Genomic DNA, 13935 nt, shown 5'->3' with positions numbered 1-13935 from the left:
TGCGGCAGCTCCACAAAGTCATCCTCGGAAGCCTGTTGAGGATCTGGCGTGTGCGTGCTGTGTGGCTGTGAGCGTGGAAGTCGGCGAAGGGCGCGCCGATTGCGGCGACGCACGGAACCATCCGGCATGCGAACCAGGAACGAGCGGGGAGCCACTTGTCGGAGGACTTCGGCCGGTGCTGACCAGCCACCATACGGTTGATGGACGCGTACTTTGTCTCCGGAGGACAGGGGGGGGCAGGTCCGTCGCTCGTGTGTCGTACCGACTTTTCTGGCGATCACGCTGCAGTTGCATGTTCCGAAGAACCGCCTCATGGTCTGTTGTTGGTGCCAGGATGGAAGGTACCGTCGTCCTGAGGGAGCGACCCATTAGTAGCTGCGCTGGCGAGAGACCCGTGGATAGCGGGGCCGATCGATAGGCCAGCAAGGCAAGGTTAAAGTCCGATCCGGCAGCAGCCGCCTTGCACAGGAGCCGCTTGGCGATGTGGACACCCTTTTCAGCCTTCCCGTTCGATTGTGGATGCAGAGGGCTGGATGTCACATGAGTGAAACCATATGCTGCGGCAAAGGACGACCATTCACGGCTGGCGAAACAAGGTCCATTGTCTGACATGACAGTCCTTGGAATGCCATAGCGAGCAAATGTTTCCTTGCAGGCCCCAATGACTGCGGACGACGTCAGATCATGGAGAGGCATGACTTCCGGGTAGTTTGAGAAGTAGTCTATAATAACAATGTAATCTCTGCCGAGCGCGTGAAATAGGTCAACACCCACCTTCGCCCAGGGGGACGTCACCATCTCGTGTGGTAGAAGTGTTTCCGGAGGTTGCGCCGGCTGAAACCTCTGACAGGTTGTGCAGTTGAGCACCATGTTGGCTATGTCTTCATTAATACCCGGCCAATATACCGCCTCCCGGGCCCTTCGTCTGCATTTTTCGACGCCCAAGTGGCCTTCGTGTAGTTGATGAAGAATCATCTGGCGCACGCTGTGCGGAATAACGATCCTGTTTGATTTCATCAGGACCCCGTCTATGTTGGTGAGATCATCTCGCACATTATAAAACTGGGGGCACTGCCCTTTTAGCCACCCTTCCGTCATGTGGCGCATCACTCGCTGCAGAAGGGGGTCAGTCGCCGTCTCTGCGCGTATGTGGGCCAGACTAGGATCATCAGCTGGCAGATTTGCTGCTGTCAGAGTTACGTGTGCCTCAATTTGACGCACGAACCCCTCCGCATCTGGTGGTGTGCTCACTGCTCGGGAAAGAGTGTCCGCCACGATGAGTTCGTTCCCCGGAGTGTAGATCAGTTCAAAATCGTACCTCCTGAGTTTAAGTAAGATGCGCTGGAGGCGAGGAGTCATGTCGTTCAGGTCTTTGTTAATGATGTTGACCAGGGGGCGGTGGTCAGTTTCGACCGTAAATCGTGGCAGGCCATACACATAGTCGTGGAACTTGTCCAGTCCAGTTAACAAGCCCAGGCATTCTTTTTCGATTTGCGCGTAGCGCTGTTCGGTAGGGGTCATGGCTCGTGAGGCATATGCAACCGGGGCCCATGACGACGTGCTGTCTTTTTGCAGGAGTACCGCTCCAATACCAGATTGGCTGGCGTCTGTTGAGATCTTTGTAGGGCGAGTCGTGTCAAAGAAGGCCAGCACTGGTGCCGTGACCAGTTTGTGCTTGAGCTCCTCCCATTCCCGCTGATGCGATTGGTGCCAGTTGAATTCTGTCGATTTTTTTACGATATGGCGCATATTTGTTGTATGAGAAGCCAGGTTGGGAATGAACTTCCCAAGGAAGTTGACCATGCCCAGGAATCTTAAGACAGCCTTCTTGTCAGCCGGTCGTGGCATGGCTGTGATGGCGCTAACCTTGTCTGCATCGGGACGGACCCCTGACCTTGAGATGTGGTCCCCGAGGAATTTCAGCTCCGTCTGGCCGAAGGCACACTTCGCACGGTTGAGACGCAGGCCATTTTGTCGTATGCGGGTAAAGACACGTCGTAGATGATGCATGTGTTCCTGCGGAGTGGTGGACCAAATGATGATATCGTCCACATATACACGTACCCCTTCGATGCCTTCCATCATCTGCTCCATAATGCGGTGGAAAACTTCAGATGCCGAAATGATGCCGAATGGCATCCGGTTGTAGCAGAATCTGCCAAAAGGGGTGTTGAATGTGCATAGTCTTCGGCTGGCCGGGTCCAGTTGGATCTGCCAGAATCCTTTGGACGCATCCAATTTAGTGAATATTTTGGCTCGCGCCATCTCGCTGGTGAGGTCTTCTCGTTTCGGGATGGGATAGTGTTCCCGCATGATGTTGGTATTCAGATCTTTAGGATCGATACATATACGGAGCTCGCCAGAGGGCTTCTTTACACAGACCATGGAGCTGACCCATGGCGTGGGCTCCGTGACCCTGGATAGGACCCCTTGGTCCTGAAGAATCTGCAGTTGTGCCTTGAGGCGGTCTTTGAGTGGCGCAGGAACCCTGCGAGGTGCGTGAACGACAGGGATGGCGTCCGGTCTGAGTCGAATCTTGTACGTGTATGGCAATGTCCCCATGCCTTCAAAAACCTCCTGGTTGTGAGCAAGGAGGGAATGGAGATTTGCGTGGAACTCAGCATCCGGGAAGTCGGATATCTCATCTGGAGAGAGAGACATAATGCGCTGTACCAGGTGAAGGACCTTACACGCCTGTGCGCCCAGTAACGAGTCCTTTGATGAGCCGACAACTTCGAAGGGGAGTGTGGCCGTGTACATCTTGTGAGTCACCTGTAGCTGGCAAGATCCTATGGACGGGATGACGTTCCCGTTATAGTCAACCATCTTGAGCCGGGATGGCGTGATGGGTGGTTTGACCTTCATGGCCTGGACTGCAGAGTAAGCAATCAGGTTGGCGGATGCGCCGGTGTCCAGACGGAAGGCGACGCGCGATCGGTTGACCGTCAGGGTGGCACACCACTCATCGGCTGGATTGATGGCATTGACCTTGTTGACATCAATGACGGAAACGCGGAAGGCATCCTGGTCATCTGCATCACTTAACTGGAAGTCTTGATGCGTGGGCTGGACGGTCCTGACTTGTCTGCGAGATTGTCGAGGATGCGCCGGATCCATGGGTTGAGCCGAACGACAGTGGGCTGCGTAGTGGCCCATCTTGCCACATCTGTGGCACTGTCGGTTTTTTGCAGGACATTGCCCTTTTAAATGTAGAGCTCCACAACGGCCGCACGTCATGACGTCACGGCGTTCGTTGCGCCACTGCGCATGCGCAGTGCGATCTTGCGGTGGGCGCGCCTGCGCAGTGCGTCCCTCGTTGTGGCCGTTATTTTTGGCACGCACCTGCGCGGGAGACCGCGAAAAGCGCGGGAAGCGGCCGCTGTCGTCCGGGCCGTGGGTCGGGAAGTAACCGACGGCCTGGATGCGTTCGACGTCGTGGGCGGCCTGGCTTGCCGATTCGACGGCTGGGGACCCCCTCCGTGCCAACTCGGACGCCTGAAATCGGGCAAAACGGCAGGTAGCATTTTCGTGGAGGACACAGGCTTCCACAGCAGACGCTAAGGTGAGGCTTTTCATTTTAAGAAGCTGCTGGCGTAGGCCACTAGAGGCAACGCCAAAAACAATCTGGTCCCTGATCATGGACTCTGTGATGGTGCCGTAACCGCAGGACTGCGCTAGAATCCGGAGGTGCGTCAAAAAGGGTTGAAAAAGCTCCTCCTTACCTTGCAGGCGTTGCTGAAAGAGGTATCTTTCAAAACTTTCATTTACTTCAACTTGAAAGTGCTGGTCCAGTTTGAGGATGACCGTGTCACATTTGGCTTGGTTTTCGCCTTCTTCGAACACCAGTGAGTTGAAGATGCCGGTGGCGTGCGGACCTGCGTAGAAGAGGAGCATTGCAATCTTCGTGTCATCCAAGACATTCTGTTTTTCGGTGGCACGGATGTACAGGTCAAACCGCTGCCTGTAGAGCTTCCAATTGGTGCCTAGGTTCCCCGCGACTTGCATCGGCTGCGGTCCGTCGGTGTGGTCCATGTCCAGAAAGGCAGGTTAGTAGGCAGGTATCGATCCACTCCTGTACCATGTGGTGTTGGGTGTTCTGACACACAGATGAGCCAACACGGTTGCATATGGTACAACGCTACTTTATTTAAACTTACTATTTACAGTTTGGTCTTTGCACTCTGCACGTGGGGGTTCCCTGCTTGTGATGTTTTAACAGCTCTTTCTTGTTCCCTTCTCCCCAGACCTACTGACCACCAGGTGTCGTGCTCGTGCTTTTTATGTGGTTGGTGTTCTTGTCTGTGATTGGTTGTGGTGTTGTGTACTCTGATTTGCCTGTTAGTGTGTCCATCATGATGTGTGTGTTTGAATATCATGACAACTCCAACTTTAAGAATTCACACATTACGCTTGAGGCAACTTTGCTAAAAGCCCCGGTTGTAATATCAGAGCAGCTGATGTCAGCTCAAGAGAAAACTGGGGAGTTTTATTAAACAGATGAAAAATTCCAAATAACTTATAAAAATTCAATTAATTTAACCGCTGCTTTTAAAATGCGATGGAGGTGACTAATGTAAACAAGTCAAGCCTCTTTAATCCTGAAGGGCAATGGAAACTGGGCTGAAACGCCATCAATCGATGTCATGCTTGCGTGACCAGCTGGATTATGTAGCTAGTGTTGGGACTAATAAGTAGACAACCCACAGCTGTTAACGCCAAGTGCTAGATGTATGATTCCTTCAGATTCCCCAGTCTCTCGCAAATGCCAGAGTACAACGAAAGTTATAGTTGGAACGGTGATGGAAACAGCAGAGGAAATCCAAAATGGCGGTGGTGTTGAGGGGGGAGGGGTAGCTTGATGGATGAGGAAACGTATGGATTTGGTTTCAACATCTATTCCCTTAACAAATTGCTAGGATCCAAACCAGAATAAAGACTATATTCCCTTTTCTCTTTTGTCCCACTTTACACATCCTGTTGCTATTCTCAAAGCCTTGACATACTGGGAAGAGGTTTAAACCACGTGGCAGTGCACAGAGAGGTGCTACCAAACTCCATGGCCGGGATTCTCCGTAGCCCGACGCCGGAATCAGGAACAGCGATCGGGCGGAGAACGGCTTCCGACGGAATCGGGGCAGGTGCCACTTTGACGCCTCCAAATCGGTGTCATTGGGACATGCAGTCGCAACGCCATTGACGTGGCACCAGCCGGTCCCACCTCCGATTGGACGAGTTCCCAATGGCACGGGTCATGTGTGGTCTCAGTGGGTGCGAGCATGGCGTGCCGGCATGCGGGCAGTGTCCAGCGGCGCCACACTTGGCCGAGATCTGTGCCGCTGGCAGGGGGCGCTTCTGCTATGGCTGGGGGGTGGGGGTGGGCAGGTACACGGTCCAGCACGGCCGGCGCCATGTTTCCCGGCACGACCGGTGCAGGAGCAGGCGTGCGTGGCTGCAGCTTGTCGGCCCTGCGCATGCGTGGCCCGGGACCCAGCGGTTCTCCGCACGGTTTCTACGCGTTCCGCGGGTGTTTCGCGCGCCGCCGGTACTCGCCCGTCACCGGTGCCAAAATCGGTGAGGGGTTCGCGCCAATTCTCCTCTCATGAAACACCACGGATCCTCGATTGGCGTCGGCACTTAGCCAACACCGGTACCAGAATCCAGCCCGGGTCTCTTCTGGCCATTGAATTTAGATATCAAAGGAGAAGTCAAACACTGGGAATCGGAAATAAAAACAGAAAGAGTTTGACATGTTCGGCAGGCCAGGAGAGGGAAGCAGAGTTTGCATTTCGGGTCATTGATCTTTGTGTCAAAACAAGAAAAGCTGAGAGATGCTGCAGAGACAGAGAGAGCGGGAAGAGGAGAGAAAAGAACACAATAGATTAAGGGACAAAAGCAGCTGGTAATGGATCGTGAAGAAGCAAAACAGTTTTGTGCGGGGGAATAATCTACCTGTGATGAGTGTAGAAATTCAGGTGTGTTGTATTGCAGGTGCGTTGGTGCAGTAAGGGTTAAAATCCTGGGTTGGTGTGTGTATGACTGCTGCAGTCACAGAACCTCGACAGTGCCCAGGGAGGCCATTCAGCCCATCGAGTCTGCACCCACCCTTTGAATGAGCAGTCCACCCATATCCACCCCGTCCTATTCCCATAACCCCATAACCTAACCCTCACATCCCTCAACACTGATGGGTAATTTAACAAAGAACAAAGAACAAAGAAAATTACAGCACAAGAACAGGCCCTTCGGCCCTCCCAGATCCTTTATCTAAACCTGTCTTCTATTTTCCAAGGATTTACTTCCCTCTGTTCCCCGCCCGTCATATATCTGTCTAGATGCATCTTAAATGATGCTATTGTGCCCGCCTCTACCACCTCCGCTGGCAAACTGTTCCAGGCACCCACCACCCTCTGTGTAAAAAACGTTCCACGCACATCTCCCTTAAACTTTCACCCTCTCACCTTGAAATCGTGACCCCTTGTAATTGACACCCCCACTCTTGGAAAAAGCTTGTTGCTATCCACCCTGTCCATACCTCTCATAATTTTGCAGCCCTCAATCAGGTCCCCCCTCAACCTCCGTCTTTCCAACTAAAACAATCCTAATCTACTCAACCTTTCTTCATAGCTCGTACCCTCCATACCAGGCAACATCCTGGTGAACCTCCTCTGCACCCTCTAAAGCATCCACATCCTTCTGGTAATGTGGCGACCAGAACTGCACGCAGTGTTCCAAATGTGGCCTAACCAAAGTCCTATACAACTGTAACATGACCTGCCAACTCTTGTACTCAATACCCCGTCCGATGAAGGCAAGCATGCTGTATGCCTTCTTGACTACTCTATCGACCTGCGTTGCCACCTTCAGGGTACAATGGACCTGAACTCCCAGATCTCTCGGTACATCAATTTTCCCCAGGACTCTTCCATTGACCGTATAGTCCGCTCTTGAATTAGATCTTCCAAAATGCATCACCTCGCATTTGCCTGGATTGAACTCCATCTGCCATTTCTCTGCCCAACTCTCCAATCTATCTATATTTTGCTGTATTGTCTGACAGTCCTCCTCGCTAACTGCAACTCCACCAATCTTAGTATCATCTGCAAACTTGCTAATCAGACCACCTATACCTTCATCCAGGTCATTTATGTATATCACAAACAACAGTGGTCCGAGCACAGATCCCTGTGGAACACCACTAGTCACCTTTCTCCATTTTGAGACACTCCCTTCCACCACTACTCTCTGTCTCCTGTTGCCCAGCCAGTTCTTTATCCATCTAGCTAGTACACCCTGAACCCCATACGACTTCACTTTTTCCATCAACCTGCCATGGGAAACTTTATCAAACGCCTTACTGAAGTCCATGTATATGACATCTACAGCCCTTCCCTCATCAATTAACTTTGTCACTTCCTCAAAAAATTCTATTAGGTTTGTAAGACATGACCTTCCCTGCACAAAACCATGCTGCCTATCACTGATAAGTCTATTTTCTTCCAAATGTGAATAGATCCTATCCCTCAGTATCTTCTCCAACACATTGCCTACCACTGACGTCAAGCTCACAGGTCTATAATTCCCTGGATTATCCCTGCTACCCTTCTTAAACAAAGGGACAACATTAGCAATTCTCCAGTCCTCCGGGACCTCACCCATGCTCAATTAGGTGGCCAATCCACCTAGCCCTCACATCTTTGGGCTGTGGGAGGAAACCGGAGCACCCGGAGGAACCCAACGCAAACACGGAAAGTGCAAACACCACACAGACAGTCACCCGAGACCAGAATTGAACCTGGGACCCTGGCGCTGTGAGGCAGCAGTGCTAATCACTGTGCCACCGTGCTGCCCAAGCAATCATGTTTTAAAAGAAATCATTGTTTGAAAAGCAAGTATATTTTGGGAGCCAGGGGTGCAATTGAACCATCGTAAAAGGCTTTGGTTAATGGAATGTTGTTTTGAATTTGGGGGTTCCGCGTGGAGTTAATTAGGTTTCAGCTTGGTACGGTGACGTAATTACTGGGCGGAGCTTTGTTATCAGGCATTTTACAGGGTCAGTGGAGTTCTAGCTGAAGCTGTGGCCACGGGTCAAACAGTTTGCTCTCTGCAGCCCAGTTAAAAGATTTGCCTGCAGACAGAAGAGCAGTGTGGGTTGGAAAGGTGAACAGATCGGCTGAAGCAACTTTCGAAGAAATACTGCCAATGTTTCTGCATGGGTCTGACAGGAGTCAGACCTTTCTTTAAAGCAGCATCAAGAGATCTCTCTTTCTCAAAGAACATATCTGTAAAACATGAGTGGCAGTGGTATATACCAACGGATTGAGAACTGAGATGATTCCTTTTTTTCTTGGTGTTTGAGTGGGAATAAAGATAGCAGTTAAGGGTATTGTATGCACTGTATTCAGTAATATTAATTATGGGGTAATTATAAGTTATCTTCTGCTGTTATGTAATAGATATTTTCATACTGTATTAGTAATAAAGTTTGTTTCAATATACCATATCCCTATTTCTTTGTGCAATCACTCCTGGAGTTAGGAATCTGTTCCTCACAGTCTTACAAAATTAAAATAAAATATTGAGGTTTCTGTCCAGTATCAGAGCCACTGTTGGGGTCTGGACTGGTCTGATCTGGGATCGTAATACCACCCTAGGATATTTAATGTTCTCAATGGACGCATGTATATGATCAACCCAAGCTCTGGATAATTCGCTCCCATTCCCTTTCTGCCTCTTCACTTCCAGAGGTTGCCTCATTTTGCATTGGGATGGATGATGAGTGAATTTCACCAAACCCCTTAAGTGATCCAGTCATTTAACATCACAGCAGATTCATGACAGGTTTGGTTTCTTAGTTAGATTATGGAATCCATAAATGTCATTATATAGGATTCCACAGGATATCCAGCACAGAAAATGGCCATTCAGCCCACCTAGCCCATGCTATGTTCCTTTCAAGCCTCCTCCCATTTAAATCTATCATCGTAACCTTCTATTCCCATCTCCCTCGTATGCTTGTCCAGCTTCACATTGAGTGAGTCTGTACTATTCACTTCAACCCTTCCCCACGCTAGCGAATTCCACATTCTCACCATCCTAAGGTTAAAGAAGTTTCTTCTGAATTCCCTCTTGGGTTTCTTGGTGGCCATCTCATACTGATAACCTCCAATGCAATGTGGTAGTCCAGTGGTTAGCACTGTTCCTTCACAGCACCAGGGTCCCAGGTTCGATTCCCCGCTTGGGTCACTGTCTGTGCGGAGTCTGCACGTTCTCCCCATGTCTGCGTGGGTTTCCTCCGGATGCTCCAGTTTCCTCCCACAAGTCCTGAAAGACGTGGGGCGAGATTCTCCGACCCCCCGCCGGGTTGGTAGAATCGCCGGGGGTTGGCGTGAATCCCGCCCCCGCCGGTTGCCGGATTCTCCGGCACCGGATATTCGGCGGGGGCGGGAATCGCGCCGCGCCGGTTGGCGGGCCCCCCTCCCCGTGATTCTCCGGCCCGGATGGGCCGAAGTCCCGCCGCTAAAATGCCTGTCCCGCCGGCGTAGATTAAACCACCTATCTTACCGGTGGGACAAGGCGGCGCGGGCGAGCTCTGGGGTCCTGGGGGGGTGGGGGCGCGGGGCGATCTGGCCCCGAGGGGTGCCCCCACGGTGGCCTGGCCTGCGATCGGGGCCCACCGATCCGCGGGCGGGCCTGTGCCGTGGGGGCACTGTTTCCCTTCCGCCTCCGCCACGGTCTCCACCATGGCGGAGGCAGAAGAGACTCCCTCCACTGCGCATGCGCCGCCTGGAGATGTCATTTCCACGGCAGCTGGCGGGGCACCAAAGGCCTTTTCCGCCAGCTGGCGGGGCGGAAATTCGTCTGGCACCGACCTAGCCCCTTAAGGTTGGGGCTCGGCCCCCAAAGATGCAGAACATTCCGCGCCTTTGGGGCGGCGCGATGCCCGACTGATTTGCGCCGTTTTGGGCGCCAGTCGGCGGCCATCGCGCCGTTTCCGGAGAATTTCGCCCGTGATGTTTGGTGAATTGGACATTCTGAATTCTCCCTCTGTGTACTCGAACAGGCGGCGGAATGTGGTGACTAGGGGCTTTTCACAGTAACTTCATTGCAGTGTTAATGTAAGCCTACTTGTGACAATAAACATTATTATTTTTATAAGTTAAGCTCTTCCCCCATTAGAGGAAACTCCATCCAAAACATTTTCATAATTTAAAGACCTTTATTGGGTCACTGCTGAACCTTCATTTTTCAAAACATACCCAGCCTGGCGATCCTTTCCTGGTATGTAGAACCATGCATTTCTGACATCCTCCTCGTAAATTCCTGTCATCATTACTTACTACCAGTGCACTCTTGTGTGAAATGTTAACATGGGAGCAGACAGACACGAGAGCTTGACACAGATGAATGGGGAAGGAGCACATGGCTCAGCTGGTGGATGAGCAGGGGGAAAACAGGATAGACATGCATTATACAGAGCTGAACTCGGCCTCGGGGGGGAAAAGCCCGGGTGGGTTTCAGTGCAACTCTAATGCCAGAGTGGGTCAGCTGTGGCTCAGTGGGTAGCGCTCGCCCCTGTGAGTCAGAAAGTTGGTAAATGTGAGTCCTACTCAGGGCGAAGGGAATGCTGTACTGTCAGAGGTGCTGACCATTGGATCAATCTTACACCGAGGCCCCATCTGCCCGTTCAGGTGGATACAAAAGATTCCACGTGCTACTGATACAAAGAACGTCCTCCCCAGCCTGGCAAATATTTATTCCTCAACTGACAGATAACCAGAATAATAATCTTTATTAGTGTCACATTAACACTACAATCAAAGAATTTACAGTGCAGAAGGAGGACACTCGGCCTATTGAGTCTGCACCGGCCCCTAAAGAGCACCCTACCTAAGCCCACCCCCCACCCTATCCCAGTAACCCACCCAACCCAACCTTTTTGAACACTAAGGGCAATTTATCATGGCCAATCTACCTAACCTGCACGTCTTTGGACTGTGGGAGGAAACCGGAGCGCCCGGAGGAAACCCACGCACACACGGGGAGAACGTGCAGACTCCGCGCAGACAGTGACCCAAGCCGGGTATCGAACCTGGGACCCTGGAGCTGTGAAGCAACTACGCTAACCACTGTGCCGCCAATGAAGTTACTGTGAAACTCCCCTAGTCGCCACATCCCGGCGCCTGTTCGGGGTACACAGAGGGGGAATTCAGAATGTCCAAATCACCTAACAAGCATGTCTTTCGGGACTTGTGGGAGGAAACCGGAGCACCCGTAGGAAACCCACGCAGACACGGGGTGAGCGTGCAGACTCCGCACGGACAGTGACCCAAGCCGGGAATCGAACCTGGGACCCTGACGCTGTGAAGCAACAGTGCTAACCACTGTGCTACCGTGCCGCCCATCTGGTCATTGCTACATTGCTGTTTGTGGGAGCTTGCCGTGCCCAAATTGGGTGCTGGGTTTCCTACCTTGCAACGATGGCTACACTTCAAAAATACGTCACCGGCTGAAAAATACTTCATTTGGGGTGTCCCGAGGTCATGAAAGGCAGTCTATAAATGCATGGGTTTTTTTCTTCAATGAGTGATAAGATTAGATGAACCAGAGTTTGCTGCACTTTGAACCTTCACAGGCTAACCGCTTCCTTTCTAAATGAGAATCCTTAGGTGTCTGGAGACTGCAGACTCACGAGAGGGTTGTGTGAGCTTATGCCAAACTAGATTCAATCCCTATGCAGGATTTAAGGCATTAAAGGAAGAATTGATCTTCTGCGTATCCTTCATGAACCATGACATTAAATCAATTGTTTCCCCACTGCACATCCTTCGAAATAGAATGAATGTCAGAAGTGGCCTTTGTATAAACTCAAGCGGAACTAGACAATTTTAACCCATCCTTCACCAAGCACTCGACGCACACTTACAGAGCCACGCCTGTCCCATTTAATGCTCTACGTAACTAGTGTGGAAGTTTTCCTCGGTTCCTAGAACGGGTACTATGTCCTCGCCGTGTGACCATCAGATTGAGAACTATAGAAAAGCCTTCCCGTTTCAGGACATTGACATTTGTCCATCTGAGACATCCAAAGGCAACCTTCAACAGGCCTCAGCCATCAAATCCTGCAGGGTTCCACGAAGGCTATCAAAACGACCCTGATTCGCCCAATACTGTCCAACCAAATTAGAAAGGCGCATTGATCAAAACCCACTGCCGCGAGTGATAGAGTCAATGCCTCGCAGAAGGTGGCCATTCGGCCCATTGAATCTATGCCGGGTCCATTTGGAACAATCCAATTGGTCACAGTCTCCCACTGCAGGTTTATTTCAGCAAGTTCAAGGCCCGCCCAAATGCGCGCGAAGCCCCTTTTGGGTATAAGAAGAATCTCCCAAGAGAGAATCGCTCTTGTGGCTCCGGCTCTCACCGAGGAGAGACCTGCCTAACAGCAACATCAGAACAAGTCCAAGGTCAACGCACGCTACGAGATAGGCGCTCCTAGCTCTTATTCCGTACCAATTCGACCCCAGCAGCCTCAGAACCGAACAACAGCCATTGTTCCTCTGACTGAGTGGGCGCCCGAAGCTAAGTATAGGCTTTAGCAGTAGTGATAGTTTAGTTTGTAGAGTTTTATGCATGAGTATATTTGACTGTGTGTAAATAAATGAGCATTGAGTTTGAACTTACTAACTGGTGTATCGAGTCTTTGATCAGTATTCGGTTTTGAACCTTGTGGCGGTATCGAAAGATACCTGGCGACTCTAGAGCAAACGTAATTAGAATTAAGGAAGGCGACCATATTGGCCGCCATCTTCAGAGCCAAATTAAGAGCAACACCTTGAAGCTACAATTTCTCAACCGTGGAACCATTCTGGTAAGTCTCCTCTGCACCCTCTCAAAGACCCTCACACATAGTCAGAGCTTCAAATCCTATACCAGTATATATTTTCCTGCAGAAAATATCCAGAGATCCTCAGATTTGGAACAGCAAATCCACCCCATCGGAGAGCCGTGTGTGACAAGGTTTTAAATGCAATGGTAACAAAGGTTTAAAATGTAGGCTTGTCCTTCCCAGAGTTCATAATGGCCACCATTTGAGGAATGGACAGACTCGACAGTTTCAGGCAAAGGTTCGCACTGATCCAATTCAATGTTTGGGGAGAACACAGCAAAATGTTAGCAGCTAAGCTAGTGTAACTGTCCCATACATTATACCATCATAGTTCAGAAGAATGCACTTCATTGGCAGGATGTTAAGAGCTTGGAGAGGGCGAAGAGAAGACTTACTGGAATGGTACCAGGGATGAGAGACTTCCGCTATAGAGGGAGGCGTGGGATTGTTTGCTCTAGAATTCCCTCCCTCTACCTCTCTATCCTCCTTTTAGATGCTCCTGAAAACCTCTTTGACCAAGGAATTCTATGGAATTCCTTGCCCAGTGAAGCAGTTGAGGCTCCTTCATTAAATGTTTTTAAGATAAAGATAGATAGTTTTTTGAAGAAAAAAGGGATTAAGGGTTATGGTGTTCGGGCCGGAAAGTGGAGCTGAGTTCACAAAAGATCAGCCATGATCGCATTGAATGGTGGAGCAGGCTCGAGGGGCCAGGTGGCCTACTCCTGCTCCTAGTTCTTATGTTCTGGTCATCTCATCTAATGTCTCCTTCCTGGATCAGTGCAATGCTTTGTTTTTTAGTGTTCCCATGAAGCAGCTTGGAATATTTCATTGCGTTTGTGGCACTATATAAATATATACTGTTGATAATGTTCTCCGAGCAGAAAACTTAAGAGAAATTATCAAAAGTCTCCGTGATTGTGAGAGTAAATATGGCGACGTTTCCACTGGCGAGAAGGCTAATAAGCAGGCAACACATCCAGGATACTTCACGTAAGGACCAGAGAGGAGGTGATTTTTCTTTTTGGTGCAAGTTCTGATGAGGCATGGCT

The sequence above is a fragment of the Scyliorhinus torazame genome, chromosome 2 (genome assembly GCF_047496885.1).
Source record: "Scyliorhinus torazame isolate Kashiwa2021f chromosome 2, sScyTor2.1, whole genome shotgun sequence".
In the NCBI taxonomy this organism is placed as follows: Eukaryota; Metazoa; Chordata; class Chondrichthyes; order Carcharhiniformes; family Scyliorhinidae; genus Scyliorhinus; species Scyliorhinus torazame.
This window is presented reverse-complemented; position numbering follows the sequence as displayed.